The following is an 18,518-nucleotide window of genomic DNA, read 5'->3' as shown; positions in this document are numbered from 1 at the left end:
ACACTACAGAATGGGGAGGAGAACTCTGCCTCCCCCCCATAGATCTCTCACAAAGCAGGAAGAGGTAATATGGCGAAAACTGCAGACAGGTACCTTCCCAAACCCGTATATTCTGCACAAATGGCATCCTGAGGTGCACTCTCCAAAATGTAAAAACTGTGAAGGCATAGCAACGCTAAATCACATGCTTTGGGCTTGCCCAGCACTAAACGGCCTACATGGAAACAGAGAGTCATGGGAATCCTCCCTCCATAGCCAGGAAGAGCAAGCCCAAAAACAGGCCATCCGTCAAGCCCAGGCCGCCGCCGGAAGTCAACTGATTCCGGCCGACGTCTAGGGGGGAGGTAGACGGTGATAGGGAGAGCTGCGTCTCACCCGATCACCCATACTCTCTGACGGGTGTAAATAAAGTGCTATCTCTCTCTCTCTCCATTCAATGCCAGCCAGGGAAGACATTCCGTAATTGTCCACCTAGTCGACATGGCCATTTTTTCTACCCCTGCAATTCTGATTGCCTGATCTAGAGTATGCGACAGAAGGAGCCACATGCTCCCAGCCAATCAGCTCTTCATAAGTAAATGAAATGGGCATGCACACTAGGTATGCTGCTAGGTATACTAGGTATAATAGACACACTAGGTATGCTATAAGCGTCCCCTTAGGAACGGCGCGGTAGGTTGCAGCATCAAAGTGTTCCTATTATATTGCCTAATATCCTCCCTATATTAAAAAACAATAAAAAAGGAAGCAGAAAAACAACCCCATGAAGAATTCCCATCACCAAACTATCTGAACGTCTATAGAGAACTTTGTTCTTGTACACCACCGTTGCTTGTTGTTACCCTATGTTTCTTAAGGTAATCTTGCAATCACGTCTTACTCATCTCTACTGGGGACATGTTTCCTTTCTTCATGCTCTCGCTCAATTCAAAGGCTTCAAGGAGACCAGAGATGCCCAAATCGACCGCTGCACAGATATCTTCACATTCTAATAAAACATGGTCCATTGTTTCCCTAGCTCTTCCGCAGCAAGAACCTGCTTCTTCTTCTTTGTTTTATCTCGCCTTATAAGTACGTGTTCTAAAGGATCCTGACCTCGCTTCAAAAAATAATGAGCTCCCATTTGAGTTGTCATAAATTTCTTCTTTATGAATTAAGTTTTTGCCTCTTAAGTAGTTACTCATAGCAGGTTCCTTTCTTCGTTGCCGCCACCCATGAGATTATGTCAGCCTCGCTGACTTTCCGCTTGACATTCTTTGTTTCCATGTAGTACACCATACCGGTCGTCGACTTGCTGTCAAGGTTCCTAGTTCTTTTTCTTCCCCCTGAATCAATGTGTTTTTCTGCAGAAATATCTGAACACACTCGCTGCCCATTTCTTTCTTCCATATTCCTCAGTCGTTCTTCGTAATCAATTCCACTCTCAGCTTCACTCCAAAGCTTGCCCAGATGATAACATCCTGCACAGCTTCGTTCGTAGCCTTCCCGTGGGCGCCCCATGTGAAACGTCCCACTGACCTTTGGTTGCTATCGAGTACTGACTCTATCCCTCACTTCAATCATATAACCGCATTTCCAAAAGTCAGTCATGGAAACATTATACATTTAAACACACCGTGGAGATCCTCGTACCTATTGTATCCCCATAGAGTTCTGTGTTTCACTACGGCCACACTTTTCTTCCTCTTTGCCGTTATTCCTTGTTTCTTTGATTACATATATCTATTGCCTTCGTTTATCCATGTACAAAGGTGTTTATATTCTTTTACCCAAGCTATTTCCTGGCCCTATAATCACACCGTCTTTTCGCTGTTTTCTTTGAATACAACAACACCTGATTTTCTAACACCAAATATAAGACGTAAATTCTCAACATAATCATGACAGATATTAGCCAGAAGTTGCATATTATTTTGCTTGTTAGGTAGCAACAAATTTCGTTCGCACTTGAAAGCTTCTGCTCTACTACTGTACCCACCTGTTCATATAAGAGATTAAACCTGTTATAACTTCCATCTAGCGCCATTTCTATCCTTTCCACTTACATCACGAAAAACGGGGCGGATAAAGTGCACCGCTACCTCAGTCCCTTGCTCATATCAACTTTCTTCACGCTCCTCATCACTTCCATTCAAAGCAAACGATTTTTTTCTAGGTGAATCTGTATCAAAAGCTGCATGCAATAGTCTTCTAGGCCTCTCGCTTCCAGAATATCTCACAAAATGTAGCAGTCTGCGTTCTCATATGCTCTTGTAATGTCTAAGAAAGCCACATATAACGGGCTTCTTTTTACTCGGGGAATTTCAATACTCTGAATAAGGACAAACAAGCTATAACATAGACGCCTACTGATTCTGAAGCCATCCTGAAGTTCTCCCAATATGCCATAATTTTCTTTCATGCATTACGCTTTATTAGATCACCCGCATCGCTAATCTGTGTGTTACCGATGTAATGGTGAACGGTCTATAAGAGTGCATTGTGCCTCCTCCTCCCTTAGCTTCGTTAATTAAATTCATTCTACTTTGGGGGCAATTGTCTGGTATTCATCTATATTAGAAGGCCTTTTTCTACTGCATTCAAAGGAGCTTCCTTACTATTTAGATCTAGTTCATTATTGAGCCGAACGGAAACCTCGTCTAGTCGTGTGGCTGTGCGCTTAGGAATTTTCTCTTCGGCTTTCCTCCAGTCAAAATTTCTCAGCAGCACTTTCTTTTCCATCTGGTTCTCTTTGATGCGCTTTTTTCCTCAAATGCAACCTCCTTATTGCCTTGGACAGATTCAGCTGTTATTTTCCGGATGTAATTTAATCCCCCCCGCACGTCCCCTTCCAGTTTATTTTCATCGTCGTCTAGGATATGTTGCATTGTTCCGTACCTACTGCCTGAGTTTATGTGGTTCGGAAATATTCTACAGGGGGCCTTCTTTTTCCCACTATTTCTGGCAACCAAAGTTCGAGTTCACGTTTTTCTTTGCTCGAACCAGTATTTTATCCATAGTTGTTTTCTCCCGATATATTTCCCACTTTCTGGCTACTTCATCCAGTGGAAAATGCGTTTTTTATCCTGCCTGTGCTCTCGTGATGCTTTCTCTCTTTCGGCAATCGCTTCTTCTATCGCCTTCTTCCACCAGCTTTTCACTTTCTTTTTTTTTCCTTTCCAACAAACATGTTGCTTCTCTTTCCGTATTTCGGTCGTAATTACCCTTACGAGTTCACTGTATTCCCACTCTTTGCTTGGCCATTTGCCATGTACCTTCTAGACACTTGTAACTAAATTCGGTATTTGGTATATATTTCCCACTTGGCAGCAGTGGCAGCATGCCTGCACAACGTAATCTCCCTTCGACACTTTGCAGAGCTGGCCTCGGCTGGACGACGGTGCCTGGACTACGACGCATGCTCGACAAACTTGGCCAGGTCATCGCTGACGCCACAAGCGCCACAAGCTGCGTGGAAGCACCGCACCACGCCCTGAACACGTGGCCACTGCACTTTGTAAAAGACCGCACCGGAGGACACTTGGCGGCAGCGTGCGCGTACGACGTAGTCTCCCTTCGGCACATTGCAGGTTAGCACAGTTCCCCTCGGCCTGCCCTTTTGTTTCCGGTTTGTCGTCGTTCGTTTTTGTTTTCTCCTTGCCGCTGCTGCCATTATTGTACATGTGATATTCTGTGGGTGTATAGTGTCCCTATAGTGATGGCGAAAGAATTTCAGGAAATGTTTTGGAATTTAAATAGGAATTCTGAACGGAATGTAAGACGTTTAGGGCAACAATGGAGCGGTCCCGTCTCCTGGAAGATCGAGTTCTCCGGAGAGAGATAGATGAAATGAAGGTTGTTCTGAACAAACCAGTGACTTGAAGCTACCTTAAAGGAAAATAAAAGTTTGAAAAGAGAAAATGAAGACCTTCACCAACACGTCCACCTGCTTAACAGAGATCTTGCAGAATGTCACACCAACCTCATAAAGTCTGAACCCGTACAGTAGATATATAAATATTGAGGTCAAGGTTGCAATTCAAGTACCAAATGAAAGCGTCCTTGACATTCTGGAGGGGGTGCGGAAAGCCCTACGGGATCCGATATTACCTAGGGCTGCGGACTTATGTAACTGGCTCCCCACACAAAAAAAAAGAGACAAGCATTATCATCCAGTTCCAGAGGCGGGATAAGTGGGACAAAGTTCTTGAGAAAAGTCGGAAAAAGAAACTTAGGAATCAAAGCCTTGGGCTGCGGCTGGCGGAAACGGTGTCTGAAATGGAAGACCCACCAATTTTTATCAATGAGCACCTTTGGCCTTGCTTGAAAAAGCTCTTCGGAACGGCCGTGGTTCGAAAACGTGAACACAACTGGCTCTTTGTATGGACCAAGAACGGACGCATTGTCGCCCGCCGCACTGAATCTGCCTATGCAATTCGACGTGAGAGTAATCTTGACAAAATATGGAGTGAAACATGAAATGAACACGTATTGAATTACCAAGTCTCGTCATTTCGCCCTGCAAAATTATGGCTGAGGGCGTTCTCCCCAAAGATTTTCGGCAGATTGTTGCAACTAATGGCGCAGAAGAATGGTTAAAGCTTTTTCCCTTGAATGCGAGGTCAATCTCGCCTAAACGAGATGTGCTTTTTTGCTCGCTAGAATCGTGCGGGCTCCAATTCCATGTCTTGTTTTTCACCGAAACGCGGTACACTAAAGACTCCGATTGCGCTGTACTTCCGGGCTACAGTTATTTCCACTTAGATCGCCCAGACACAAAGGGGGGAGGGGTGTTCATTCAGAGCGCAGTTCCAGGTTTTGCAGTTTTAAATGACTACAGTGCAATAACAAATACCTAGCAGGTTCTGCCTGCTAGGAATAATAAAACTATTTTTACTGTCTTGTACAGACCGCCAGACGGAAACTTGTCGAAATTTCTATGATACATAGAGAGTCTGCTTACTTTTGCTGCAGAAAACGAGTATGTCTTAGCTATCGGTGGGGACCTAAACACTGACGTGGCGAACGATTCCACTGCTTTTCTTGACTTTTTTTTTATTTTGCAAAGTAACGCTTTGCAAGTAACATTTTGCAGGTAACGTCGCAGCTACGCCCACGCGTCTCTTCCGAGACGTCATCTGCGCTAGATTTGTTTATAACAAATACACCCGTAGATAAAACTGTGTCTGGAACAATATTCACTTACATCAGTGACCACATGCCTATCTTGCTTGTGGTAGAGCGCAACGAATCATTCGAAGCAAAGAGGAAAGCGAAACCCGTTTACCGCGAAGTATAACCGATCACGTTGCGAAATCTCCGGGGCAAGATTGCGCAGATCGACACGTAACAGCCTTAAATGACGCAATGCGGCTTATGCAAAATTCCTCGACTTGTTTAAAACCAGTTACTTTACTTGTTTTCTGATAAAAACCCACCAAAAAATCCAGTAACACATCCGAGTAATAAATGAAAAATTTAAGCTTTATCAATCTTGCATCAAATCACATGGCGCAGCTAAATTGGTACAATTCAACCCTTTACTGCACCTTGTTGCATTTACGCAACATTCCGATGAACGGCGTTAACTAAAAACAGAAGCAAAGTCCCTTTGATGCTGTCCTTACACGTTGTTGCATTTCTGCAACATTCATCTAAAAAACGCGTCGCCGCGTGCTGCCATCTGTGCTCGTCGTTCGCATCTTCTGCCAAAACAAACGTGGCAGAGGCTGCGCCCGCCCGCGAGCAGTGATGCAGGTTAGTTTTGTCAATTGTAAATGTATTTCTCCATAAGACAAAGAAAGCGCAAAAAAGATTCTTCTGCCAAGCTGCCCTTCCTCCTAACTATCCAGGTTCAAAATAACATAATTATCTCCGAATAGTCTGTTACTGGCGACGAAACCTTACTATGTTGCGTGAATGCAACAACGTGTACATGGTTTATTTTCTTCAGAAAAGTGAAATGGCTCCTGAACGCTATTATAACCGAGCCATTTTTGCTGATAGTGAAGGCAGCGACCTTTCCAGGAATGAAGACAACCGCGAGTGGAAGTCCGTTTTGATTCAATATGTGTGCAAGATGCTTGCTGGTCGAATTTCCTTCTTCTTTTTTTCAAAAGGATGTGGTGCATCCGCACGCTGCCCTGTCGCGTCGTCACGGGCACAGCCTTACGTCTGTGCTTCTATGTGCCGAATTTTGACACAATAACGCGAAAACACTGGATTGTTTCCTGGCTGCGCGGTAATCTGCATGACGTACTGCACAAAGTGTTGGAAGCACCTGTGCTCCACAAGCAAGCACAGTTGCTTCTTTTTTATATTATTCCACACAACATGATATGTGCACTGATGACTGTCACGTGAAAATAAACATCTGAGCATGAATCGCGCTAAGTCTATCTTTCACCTTCAACTTCTTTATTTGCGGGTTGTTTGAAATACGCAACATACCCTTTTTTCTGCAAATTATAACAATATAAATTCGCTAAAGTTATTTTCCATGGCAGTACAGCAACTTGTATGCTTCCCTACATATCCACGAATAATATCTTGAGGAAACAAAAATTGCGGAGTAAAGGGATAAGACGTTTGGAAACAAGTAAAATAAAATAGTAAAACAAGCAACAACCGAATGCTACAACAGGCTTCTTTCATAGAAATTGCCAAAATAATGCCGAAGTTTATGGAAAAAACTAAACATATTACACCCAATCAAAGGCAATCATCCAGTCAATAACCTCACTATTGGCAACAAAGATATAAGTGGTACGGAGCTTGCAGATTGTTTTAATTACTTTTTCGTTCAAATAGGGGAACGCCTGCACACGCCTGTAGCAGCGGCTCACATTGCAAGCTTCAGCCAAAGCGTTCTTTTTTTCCCCTACGAACTCCTCTTAAATAATTGCGCTGTTCCAAACCTTTCAAAACAGCCACTGCTGTGACGGTTATGATCTGGAAATTAGACCAATTAAGCATGAGCTGGACTTTATCGTCCCCGTACTAACGCATAAATTGAAAAAAATACGAATTTTTACGTGCCAAAACCAGATTATGAGGCACGCCGTAGTGGAGGACTTCGGAAATTTGGACCCCCTGCGGTTCGTTAACGTGCCCCTAAATATAAGTACAAGGGTGTTTTCGCACCCACCGAAATGCGGCCGCCGTGGGCGGGATTCGATCCCGCGACCTCGTGCTCAGCAACCCAACACCATAGCCATTGAGCAACCACGGCGCGTCTAAACCATATATTTACCGTGGCGCTTCTAAGAGGGATTTTTCCAGGCAAAATGAAGACCACGAGTGTTGTAATTATTTACAAAGGCGGTGACAGAAACATTGTCAGCAACTATCGCGCAGTTTCCATTTTACCATTGTTCTCAAAGCGTTTAGAAAAAATAAATAATGTTCACAATAAGAGCTTTTTACCTAAACGAACTCATTACAGATAATAAATTCAACGTCAGGAAAGGGCTCACCACACAGAAAGCGCTCTTTTAGCTCAAAAAGGTATAATATTAGAAAATTTATAACATAAGCTTTTGACACTAGGGGTATACCTCGACTTTAGCAAAGAGTTTGATCGTGTGAACCATTTAACTGCAATTACAAAGTTAGAAAACGGTGGTTTCCGCGTAATAGGTATAATTTCTTATGAAATCTTATCTCCCCAACCATCACCAATTTGTGGAAATAAGCAAATGTAAATCCCAGATGAGACTCATTCAATTGGGCGTTCCTCAGGGATGCATTGTCGGACCAATCCTTTTTCTTTTTTTATATTAATGATATTGCCATGAGTCATACAATTTGCAAAATTGTTCTGTACGCGGACGACTGCGCTGTCTAGTGGTAACGACATCGAAACAATAACACGTACGTAGTGCGGGGAATTTCTGCCCTCAGTTAGAAGAGTGGGGCCGAAAAAACAGCCTCACATTAAACGGATCAAAAACAAAATGCGTGTTGTATCGGACCCGAAATAAAAAACATAGCACCTACAGACCGCGTTATTCCATGACCCTTATTCTAGGACCGCAGCTGGCACTTGATACCATGTAAGATAAAAAAAGCTTCTGTACAATGCACACTTTACTCGCAGCTCTGTTACGGCGCACAGTGTGGGCTATTATCGCGGCAACTAACCTAAACCTTATTAAAAAGCTTCAGAAGAGAGCTGTTAGTGCCATAAAAAATTACCGACGATTACGTTACTTCCTAATGTGAAATTTGAGCGCAGCAAATAAGCTGTTTCACCTTTTCGATAGATTGAGGCAAAGAAATCGAGCAACACATGTATGCGCTATCACATAATTTTTTTTTTATTTTTCACACGTATTCCTTTAACAAAGACTCCACTAACAGTTCTTGACAGTCATGAAGGAAGCTTTGTGGTCGGAGAAATAGACTGATATATGTTCGACTTGGTACACCAATGCTTGATTCTCAAAGACGTTCTCGGCGGCGGCGATGAGCTTCTGCTTCAGCCTCGCTTACTGCTGGTTGCTCTCGACGGCGGCGATGAGCCTCCGCTTCGGCGGCGCAAACGGCAGGGTCTTCTCGGCGGCGGCGCTTAGCCTCTGCTTCGGCGACGCGTACTCCTGGATCATCTCGACGGCGGCGACGGTAAGCTTCTGCTTCAGCGGCACGCACCTCTGGATTCTGACGGCGACGGCGCTGGGCCTCTGCTCTGGCAGCTCGTTTAGCAGCAGCAGCAGCAGCAGCAGCAGCAGCAGCAGCAGCAGCAGCAGACGGAGGACTTCCATCGGTCGTCTCGCTCATGGCTCAGAAAGAACTGGCAGATAATTTCGCAGTGGCGAACGGCAGCGCCAATTTCGGCTCGGGCGGTGCACATATACAGATCCGCCGCCACCGATCTGGCTCTCTGATTGCCACCGCACAGGGCGAACGGCAGCGGCAATTTCGGCTCCGGCGGTGCACATATACAGATCCGCCGCCACCGATCTGGCTCTCTGATTGCCACCGCACAGGGGTTGCATTGGAGGAGGAGCGAAGAAAGGAATTAAGTTCGAGCCGGCGCTTTGACAACCGGAGACTCGCAGGAAGAGGGGGGAGGGGGGCGGCGTGTACACCCAGCGGCAAACGATGGGGGCAGAAGCGCGCGCAGCAAGCGGACAACACGATAAAGGGAGGAGGGAAGAGATAGCAGCGACTGACTGATGCCGCTGACGCCGATAGTGAGTCAACCCCAGCTGCGGAGTTGGTTTCAGGGACAACGCCGCCGATGCCGACACAAACAATATGATACCCTCGCTTCCGCAGCGCTAAGAACCAGGTCTAGCCGTGGGAAGGTGGTCACGTATTCGTCGACGTGCCGGGGCCTACGTGAAATAACCGGCGCGTCGGCAACTGAAGAGCACCCTATCCGCCACACAAGAACAAGGGGGGGGGGACCCTTTCCTCCTCTTTCTGCATGGCGGCGACGGTGTTCTATGCAGTCACGTTATCTTGACTCTCTAGCGGCGTCAGCGGCATCCAGTGGTATCAGTCGGTCGCTGCCAGCGCTGGGGGGATGAAAGGGGGGCGGAGCTGGTTACGAGGCCGACGACAACGCCGACGACGACGCGAAACCCAGGAACGGACGCCAAAGAGCTGCGCTTTAAAAACATGCCTTATCTACAACACACAGCACCACTCTTTCAAACACGCGTGATAATGAAGGATGAATATATATATATATATATATATATATATATATATATATATATATATATATATATATATATATACACACCTTTTTGTGCAGTGACAAAAGTGCCGTCTAGGGAAGGCTTTTTCCGTTTAATAATAATAATATTTGGGGTTTTACGTGCCAAAACCACTCTCTGATTATGAGGCACGCCGTAGTGGAGGGCTCCGGAACTTTTGACCACCTGGGGTTCTTTAACGTGCACCTAAATCTAAGCACACGGGTGTTTTCGCATTTCGCCCCCATCGAAATGCGGCCGCCGTGGCCGGGATTCGATCCCGCGACCTCGTGCTCCTTTTTTTTTTCCGTTTCTAGAGCATGCTAATTCTATCGAGCCTCACAATGTGCATCCTTTCCGCTACAGATCGCCATGGCACATACCTTTCTCGCGCACAACCCCCGAAACAGAATGAATTCGGAACACATTACTCTCAACAATAATTAAATGGATCAAAGGAACATCGACGTTTTAACCCTAGCTCATCAAACTTTTTATGAGTGGTTCAAGTTTTGTGTGCATTGGTTTTTAATATATTTTCTACGACTTCTCTACGTTGTATAAGAATTTTCTTTTCTTCTCTCTTTTGTCTTCTCCGCACGCTACCACTGCTGGGTAAGTGTGGCTGGAGCGTTGTCACGCTCCGAAAGTGCAGCTTTTTTTTCCAACCACCTTTCTTTGCTGTACATAGTGCAAAAAATCATTGTCATTGATTATTTATTGATCAATTGATTGATTGATTGATTGATTGATTGATTGATTGATTGATTGATTGATTGATTGATTGATTGATTGATTGATTGATTTCGTGAGTGTTGAAACTAGCCATTCTTCGTTCCTTGCTCCCTTCCTCAACTACATGGCCATTTTCAAAATGATGCGTTTATAGACGCTTCCTATGCTGACTCCTCAATAAGAATTTTTCTTAAGTTATACATTCCTTCCGTCATCAGACAGTAATGAATGGCCGATTGCCGATTTCCCCCTTCCCACGCAGTTTACCCATCACATTGAGGCCCTGTATTTATTTATTTATTTATTTTACCTCAAGAACCCCGTAAGGAATATTATACGAGATGAGGGCACGGGGAATATGACATAAAACAGTAAAAATTTGTTAATACAGCTCAAATGAATGCAAGTCAGTGAACACAAGGTATGATAAGTAAAACAATAACAATGCGTAGTAGTTTACACGATAATCCTGTCGGTTATCGACAATGTGTCTTTTCAGTGGCAGATTTCAACTCTTCAAGGTAACGACAACGAGGGAATGTTGATCACAAAGATATAGGCATGACTTCCCATTGTGGTTGGCATAGCCGTCTAGATCTAGTATTAGCGTATTCATGTCACCTAATAGGATAATTTCTTTATCATTTCCGAAACCCTTATTATCAGCACTTAGGCATTCCACTAACTCTTGATTCTTCACTCATCAATATTTTTCAGCCCCAAATACGTTACAGCAAGCCAAGTTTTTATTCTACTCATTGTGCATAATAACCAAAGATGCTCCCACCATTTCAAATTTGCTCCTTCCATTCGGCTCCCTGATAGATGAGCATTCCGACTCCTCCTTCCTTCCTTTTCGATGCACTTCTGTTGCATCCTTCCCAAACATAATTCTCTATCACTCGCGGCTTTTCCGATAGTCTAAGGCACATTTCTGCCACCGCATGCACCCCTACTTGTTCTTTTTTACCTGATCCTCAATCTCTACCCATTTTTCTTTTCTTCTGCCGCCTTGCGTGTTTAAGTAGGCTATTGCATGACGAGCTCTCTTGTTTTCCTCGGTTTTCTGTTAATGCTGGCGATGCTACTCTGAGCTTCCCCTATGGAACCTGCTTCTTCATTACTACCTACCCTGGCCTCCTGAGCTCCTGAGCGCCCCCCCAAAAAGCAAGTGCACGACCAGCAAGTCGCGAACCCACTTCTCGACCAAGCAGTGATTGAAGTGGATCGCGTCTCGTCGAAAACCACCCTACCTTCTCACTTCTCTGTTCTACAACCTAAAAACCTTTATCTCAGCTCATTATTCATATAGCCTCATTAGTAGCCGGAACAGATCTTTGCACGTGACTGTCGCGTACAAGCACCACCGGCACCGTGCACACCATGGCCTGGACCCGAGGGGACATCTCACGCAAGTTATCTACCCCTTTCTTCAAGCACTAGGCTAGATCTGCTCCTTTTCTGTTTAGTAGGTTATCCCCCCTATTCCCCGCTATTACGACAAGGATGCATCTGTGGGCATATTCCGCGAGGTTTCCTCTTGCTTGTTCCATAACAAAACCTTATCTTTGCCCTGGAAATACTCCTACCGCCACTCTTTTGTTGCGTTTTGTAGTGTTATCGAGCACGCGTGATGTAGCGTTATCAAGCCCGCGTGCTGATGTATAGCATGAGCAAGACTGATTACACGTGTCGCACTCTTGCTGTCATGTCCAGTCATGTGACCTTTTCTGTTTCGTTATAAAACTAACGACACCAAGCAATAAAGCGCTTTTTGATCTGCCACTACCCGCCGGCTGCGTTCCGTTACTTCACGTTTCACCCTCTGCACAACTGCCACTGAACACCTAGCCAGCTTTGAGTAACAGGCGATTATCACCGTTTCACTCTATCCTATTGGCGAGGCCTCTCCCTGCTTCGCTTTGCCATCGTTTTCCGCGTGATTGGGACTTATGAAGGGGCATTGACCCCTGCGTTCCTGCTTTTTGCCATTGTGGCGCCTTTAAGGTAGTGGAGCTCTTTACAGCTACCCCCCTGCACTTTGAACGCATTACAAGTGATTTTTTAAATTGTTTTATTTACAAATACTGCAGGCCCTATTCGGGCCCAAGCAGAAGTGGTTACATCAATAGTAATAAACAAGGCTGGAAATCGAAAAATAGAATAAAGAACAAGAATAAAAATATATAAAATATATTATATAGGAACATCAGCCTTTGCAATTGAGACTTATCAACAATGAGCATGATATAGAAAAATTAGTTGTAGTTTGCAACTCAACAACAAAGTACTGACGAACCACGGACACACAAGTGATCACTCAATTCAGCATTTTCACCTAATTTTATTACAAAACATAGACGATGATCAATTATTTCCTTTCCTATGTGCATGATGCTATTAATCAAAAGAAAAACCATTCACAAGATGAACGAACGATTGTGTGGTATTAGCGTTAACTAATTCCTGTGGTAATTTATTCCATAATGAAATAGCATGAGGAAACAGGGAATATTGATGCATGATAAGGTGATTGATTGGTTGCTTAACTGTTTTGTTGTGTTCTGTACGGGCAAAACATATTGGCGGCTCGGTTATGTGACGTTCACGCTGTATTTTAAAGTGATCATGGTAAAGCTGATAGATAAATTTTAATCTGGATACCATTCTGCGATGCTCGAGCTTTTTTTTTCCATTTCCAAGCTATCGCGAAGAACTGATACGTTCTAGAAGCGCGAATAGGTAGAATAGATGAGCCTCAAGGCCGTGTTCCGCACCCTTTCTATTTGTTTAACTAAATATTGCTGATACGAACTCCAGATTACGTCCGATAATCTAATTTTGGCCCAATGAGAGCTTTTATGCTGTTAACTTTACAGCAGGTGATGCATGACGTAGTTTTCGTTTTAAAAATGCGAGCTTCTTCAGTGCGTTACTGCAAACATTATCGATATTTGGTTTCCGACTTAAGTTACTTGTGAGTGTAACACCCAAATACTTCACATGCCTAGAATTTTTAACGCAAGCATTTTCAATGGTGTAAGCAAATTTTAAAGGTTATTTTTTATAAATGTTATACTTGCGTTATCGAAGTAATGAGTTTCAGGCCCCATTAATCACACCACGCACTGATTGAATGTAATGCATCATTTTGTCTGACATGATCAGTGTTGATTTATGCTGGAATAAAGTACACAATCACCCGCGAACAGTCGGATGTTTACAAGAGGTTGCACTGAAAAATAGATATCTTTGATATAAACCAGAAGCAACAATGGACTGAGCCCGGATCCATGTGGTACTCCTGAGTGTACATCTAGTGTATCAGAGATGCAGTCATTAACAGCCACGTATTGTTTCCTTGAAGCTAAGTAACATGCTATCCAGCGAACAATGTTGTCTTCAATACCAATAGCCTGCAGTTTAGTTACTAAATCATCATGTGGAACAACGTCTAACGCTTTTGGAAGTCTAAAACACTGCGTCAATATGACTCTTCATCTTTAGTGAATTTACGAAATCATTGGTTATCTCGGCTAGCTGAGTTGCAGTGGATAGATCGGACCTAAAGCCATGTTCATTGTCATGAAGCAGTTGGTTATTTTCTAGATGTATCATAATCGCCTTAAATATAATATGTTCTAACATCTTGCAAATTGTGGATATTAGGGAAACTGGTCTGTAGTTGTTTAATTCTAATGGTGATCCAGACTTGTAAATTGGGGCTATCCTTGTGGAGCGCCAGTCATCGGGTATCCCACAAGATTCTAACGAGGCTGTATATATTTTATACAAATACTCTGCTACCCAGGTCACATATATGTTAAGAAAAATGCTTGATATACCGCGTCAAGACCGGGTAATTTTTTTATATCAAGTGTACGCAAAAGGTTAAAAATCCCCGATTTCCTTAAGTTTACTTCAGGCATCGATTCAAGAAGTGCATAAGATGGCAAGCGTGCGTGTGACGCCGTCAGCGTGAAAACGGACTGGAAAAATGCATTGAATTTTTCGGAAATTATGGAGGGATCTTCGATGATTATGCCCGGCGCTGTTATTTCTGCGATACCGCTTTTATCTTTACAGAAATAACGCCAGAATTTTTTGGGTTGTTCTAACACAAAACAGGACAGAGTGCAGGAAAAAAATTGGTTTCTTGCTGCGTGCATTTTTCCTGAAATGTTTGTACCGGACTTGGAAGCTGTTGTTTGCCACCACGTTTACGACAGCGTTTAATCTTGCGTTTTAGACGAATCTAAACACGATTCATCAATGGTTAGTCCCTGCTGAGACGTTTCCTTTTTAGAGGCACCTGACTGCGTTCACAGTGAAATACCATTTCTTTAAAACAGGACCATTCACTAAACGTCTAAACAACGTCTCTTATTTCATTAAAATATGGAAACATGGATTCCATGTAGCTGAGCACTGCATTGTCATCCGCATGCGTGTAGTCCCTTATAAAACTGTCAGAAGGCTTGACCGGGGCTCGTGAGCCAGAAATAGGACATGTTAACACGAGTAAGATATGATCAGATATCCCATCTCTGATACTAACAGATCAGTTCGGGAGCGAACTGCTTGCAAACGCAAGGTCAAGAACAGAAGAAGAATTGGAAATCCTGGTAGCTTCAGAAACGAGTTGGTTTAAGCGGAAGCTGAAGAGTTTGTCGAATTCAATAAGACGCTCATATACGGATGCGGGAACCTTATAAACCATGTAGGTAAAATTTGTTTTTTTTTTCAATTAGGAGTGACGCAATCGTCGGTTGAAATTGCGCTGCAGCTCCGCCCCCCGTTGAGTGAGCGAGCGGAGCGGAGACCGGCAACCGCGGTGTTGTGACGTCAACTCTGTTTCGTTCCTTCGCAGCGTCCGCGACCGTGCCTGACCGCGCTTGTTTCTGCGTGCGTGCCATCGTAATCTGCTTCGATCGACCCTGCATTCCTTTGTTGGTGCGTCTGCGTGTATGTAGAGTGGTAGTCAACGTGAGTGGTAGTCAACAGATGAAGGTCACTACGCGTACTGCATGAACCGGGAAGCTTTTCACGCGTTTAAACCGTCTTTGTAGATTGCCGACAACTTTGGAAAGCGCACTAATGCCGACGATCGCATCCCCGCTTACGTTCCATGAGGAGGCACGCAGGAACACAACACTACAGTTGTTTGACCGGAAACGAGCTCACTAGATCGGCGAAAGATCGGCGAGATCACTAGATCGCTTTGCAAAAAACATACTCACCAAAGAGCATTTCCAACACGAGGAGATCCCAAGACTTTGCTTTCGTTCGCGTCGAAAGCACTGCTCGCACCAGCATCGTTTGCTTCTTCGAGAGGGCGGCTCTTCGCAATCGGCTCGTACATGTAGGGAGTAACGCCAAACTCCTCTGAAAAACGCAGTCTCTCTAAATTTTCCATTACCGCCTCAGAAAAACAGCACCAAACTACCTGGCACCGCGCTTCATGTGTAACGGCAGCGGTTGGTTACTAGAGTTGACTAGAGTTGATCACAGGCGGAAACAAGACGCGCGAGCTGGGCGTGTCCGCTGCTGCACTTTTCGTCGAAATGAAATATATTTGCGCTTTCTTTCGCTCAATTTCGATACGATATTCGAATTCGAAGGGTTGAAAACCATTATGTACAGATGTTGACTCATTTTTTCTGAAAAACCTTTCAGCTTCCCTTTAAGGAAAAGGTAAACGCGGTTAGTAGTAGTGGCTCAGCATTTTTATAATCCTTGCCGTCATGGGAAAGACTGGACCAGTTAATGCCGGGTAAGTTGAAATCGCCAGTGATAGTGATGTTTGAGCGTGAATTGGTATTTCGCAGCAAGTACTCATATAGTGCTTCTATATATTCAGGGGGAGCATTCGTAGGACGATAGACACCACCCAAAGTCATATTCTTATCGAAACATTTCAATTTGTGCCATTTACATTCATGATTGTTGATGCCATCTAAGCGAGTAAACTTAATGTTTTTTATCGCAATTGCAACTCTGCCGCCACGTGATCCTCTGTCTCTACGGATTAGCGTGTAGGAAGATGCCACTATTTCAGTATTTTGCACATCTGAATGTAGCCAGGTTTCTGTTATCCCTAAAACGTGTGGCAGATAAGTCAAAATTACATCTTCAAGTAGATGTACCTTATTAGGAAAACTGCGCGCATTGAGCGAAACAAGCCTTGCTAGGTACTTGTCATTTCTTAGCGCACTAAAGCGTGGCCGCACGAGTGGACTGAGAAGGCAGCCGTTGGGATTTCGCAGACGCCGTGGATCGGGACAACTCTACTCTGCAATTTCTGAGTGTGTCCCATACGTACAGCTTGCCATCGACTTCCAGCTTATCATAAACGAGGGAAACTTTAGAACCACTGTCCTTTGCTTCAGCAGCAGACCACCATAATTTCGCACGTATATCGCGAATTTTTTTAGAAAAGTCCTCCGAAATGGCTATTTCTGTGCCTTTTAATTTGAAGCAAGAAGACCGAACCTTAGTTTTGTCGATGGAGTTATAAAACCTCTAAATGATAGGACGAGGGCGCTGTGCGTTTTTGGCGCTAATTCTATGAATGCGCTCTATGGAATTGATTTCAACACTAAAGACGCTTTTGAAAATTTATTCGTTTACTTTCCGCTCCAGTTCTTTTGAGTCTTCTCCTTCTTTCTTTTACGCCATAAACCAAAGTGTTGTTACGCCGACTTCTATTTTCGAGGTCTTTGATCTTTGCAGTTAACTCAAGAACTAGTTTGGTAGTGCTTCTGCAAGCTTCATCACACTTCTCCAACCTTTGCTCGCTTTTGTCGATTCAGCAAAGTTCTTGCTCAGTAGTTGTAATCTTAGCTTGAATATCTGCGACCGTTCATTCAACCTGTTTCAAGTTTGTAGTCAGTGTGACAAGAGTCTTATTTGTCTTGGTTCGCTCTTTCAAAATTTTTCTGAGTAATTCACTTTTGAGGTGTGTCTCGGACTCAGAATCAGAAGGACCAGGGTTTAGCTGTATATCTCCGGAGGTTAGTAGCAACAACTCTGATCAGATGCACGCAATTGAACAATAAAGAGAGCAGACACTGTGGGCTGGGCAACACCGTCAATGTGACCGAATCGTCTCTAATAGAAGAAATTAAATATTTTCACCGATGTGAACAAAAAGAATCGGGATCAGCATCCGTCTGCCAGTGGTGTCACCAAGCCCACTGAAAATATCTTTCAACAGGCTCCGGTATTTATACTTGAATTCGTCAGTATCCGATGATGTCACCGAGCTAATAAGATGACACGCCTGGTGCACATGGGGCGTCGGATCTTGAAGGTTGATTGACGATGCCGCGATGATCATGTTGACACTCCCGGTTCTGTTAAATCAGGAGATGGCGTTCCGTCGCCACGACCATTCCCGTTCATGAAGGCAGCCCCGTTCGGCCTTCAACGCGATATTACTAAAGGCACCGTGGCGCAAAAAAAAAAGGAATCCGATGTCAGCGCCAGACTTCACGAAAAATCATTGCGGACACTGAACCACCCATGCGTTCCGCGTGGCACGGAGATGTTACTGAACGTTAATTCCTGAAATTAACGTGCGTGAGAAAAATCCTAAATACAACCTAAACACAACCTACTTACCGGATAGCGTCGGACTGTAATTTAAAGACAGCTCGAAACATAATTCTGCTACGCGGAAACTCAAACACAACCCGCTTTTTCAGCATTTCTGCCATTCATAGAGCAGCTATGGCCACCGAGATTTGCGCGCGCGAAAAATCTCGGACGTCCTAAAGCGGCCCGCCCGGTTTCTTGCAACGCCTCGAGATCGCGCTCGCCTCCGCCGCATCGGGGCCCATGCAAGAGGCCGCGTTTATACCAGAAAGCTCGCCTTCGTGCATAGCGTTCGCCGCCAGCGCTTCCCAATAAACATTACGGTTGCATAAGCTGCAGCTCCTCGGAAGCGTTAGGGACCTTCGGATGCTATTGTGTTCCACTCTTAAAGGCGAAGCTTAAGCCATAGGGTGTACAGTGGGGCTAAGTTCGGTATTTGCAATAAAGTGTCGCCGTGACACTGGTAGCCAAAGGAAAATTTAATTACTTTTGCATATGTGGTTT

At 44.3% G+C, this 18,518-nt stretch overlaps 1 protein-coding gene across 7 annotated transcripts in view; it reads left to right on the top strand.

Moving 5' to 3' along the window:
- LOC135902261 (uncharacterized) overlaps positions 1–18,518 on the top strand; it is a 761,927-nt gene that overhangs the window by 123,213 nt on the left and 620,196 nt on the right. For 2 of the 7 annotated variants that reach the window (XM_070541346.1, XM_070541345.1), the window contains exon 2: positions 3,358–3,569. The exons of the other annotated variants lie outside the window; for them this stretch is intronic. The gene's annotated coding sequence lies outside the window, so the exon portion shown is untranslated. The remainder of the gene's footprint in view (positions 1–3,357; positions 3,570–18,518) is intronic. 7 annotated transcript variants of the gene reach the window in all.

This window comes from Dermacentor albipictus, chromosome 6, assembly GCF_038994185.2.
Source record: "Dermacentor albipictus isolate Rhodes 1998 colony chromosome 6, USDA_Dalb.pri_finalv2, whole genome shotgun sequence".
NCBI classification, from domain to species: Eukaryota; Metazoa; Arthropoda; class Arachnida; order Ixodida; family Ixodidae; genus Dermacentor; species Dermacentor albipictus.
The sequence above is the reverse complement of the archived record's forward strand: the minus strand, read 5'-3'. Positions and strand labels throughout refer to the sequence as shown.